This window comes from Dendrobium catenatum, unplaced genomic scaffold, assembly GCF_001605985.2.
Source record: "Dendrobium catenatum unplaced genomic scaffold, ASM160598v2 fragScaff_scaffold_1720, whole genome shotgun sequence".
Lineage (NCBI taxonomy): Eukaryota > Viridiplantae > Streptophyta > Magnoliopsida > Asparagales > Orchidaceae > Dendrobium > Dendrobium catenatum.
In genome coordinates this window covers 143,674-144,111 of record NW_021320182.1, presented here as the reverse complement: position 1 = coordinate 144,111, position 438 = coordinate 143,674, and positions in this window count along the sequence as shown.

Below are 438 nucleotides of genomic sequence, written 5' to 3'. Positions count from 1 at the left end.
TATAATTAATATTATAATTAGTGCATAAAATTAATTAGCTAATTAGTAGTATATAGTGTAATTAAACTTTACTCTTAACTAATATAATTAAATCATAATAATATTTCTAGCGAAATAATTTAATATTTTTTTAAAAATATTTACTACTAATATAGTTTGTCATATTGCCATTCTTTGGTTTCATACATTATCTCCTTAAATTAAATCTCCTAATTGATCATAAATCCTAAATATTTGTCGAAAAAAGTTTCTCAGATTTAACCACGATTTATCATTTGGCATTGAAAAATTTTCAGTATAATCATTTACAAGTCCGATTAAAAGATCTTACTATTAATGCCAACATTGGCTTGCCAAAACACTCTTAGTAAATCTAAGAATGTCTTAATCTTAAAATTGGGTGGTATAATATGACATTAAATTCTGATAAATTTTGAA